This window comes from Octopus bimaculoides, chromosome 11 (genome assembly GCF_001194135.2).
Source record: "Octopus bimaculoides isolate UCB-OBI-ISO-001 chromosome 11, ASM119413v2, whole genome shotgun sequence".
Lineage (NCBI taxonomy): Eukaryota > Metazoa > Mollusca > Cephalopoda > Octopoda > Octopodidae > Octopus > Octopus bimaculoides.
The window spans coordinates 46,743,793-46,744,632 of record NC_068991.1 but is presented as its reverse complement, the minus strand read 5'-3'; positions in this window follow the sequence as shown (position 1 = coordinate 46,744,632).

Genomic DNA, 840 nt, shown 5'->3' with positions numbered 1-840 from the left:
ATATATATATATATATATATATATAGATAGATAGATAGATAGATAGATAGATAGATAGATAGATAGACTGTTAGATAGATAGATAGATAGATAGATAGATAGATAGATAGATAGATAGATAGACTGTTAGATAGATAGATAGATAGATAGATAGATAGATAGATAGATAGATAGATAGATATTCAAATAATATGCTTTTGAGGGAGTTACTATCCAAGTTACGCAGTTCCGCTTCATAAGCTGTGGTATGGCCATACAATTTAAAAACAATAGAAACTAGCTTGGAATTTGGAATTCAGTAAAAGTTACATAAAAACAAAAAGGAAGACCATGATGAAAAGGGAATCAAGGTATATATATATATATATATATATATATAATAATTATCACAATAGGAAGTTGAAAAGTGCAGATGTTATGGGTTGGGAGTGCATCTGTGAGTATGTAATAAATGAAGTTGATGGAATCAGCATTTTTGGAAATGTAAAGATAAAAGGCATTTATAAATACCATGATGCTATATTTAGGGCCGGTTAAGGGAATGTGGGGGAAGATTCTATAGGGACATATTGTGAGAGAATTTATTGTGTAAGTGTAGCTTAGCTGTCTGTTGTGTAAGTAATAAATTATAGGAGTCTGGATTGGTTGGCTTATGTTGGTGGGGGATAAACGATTGCTTGTGATAAACATGGCCCGTTTATGAGAGAGATGCATACGCATACACATACACACGCACATAACGAAAGCAGTATAGACATATAGACCAATGTTTGTATATATATATGTATACATACACATATATATACATACACACATACATTTATGTATATATATATGTAT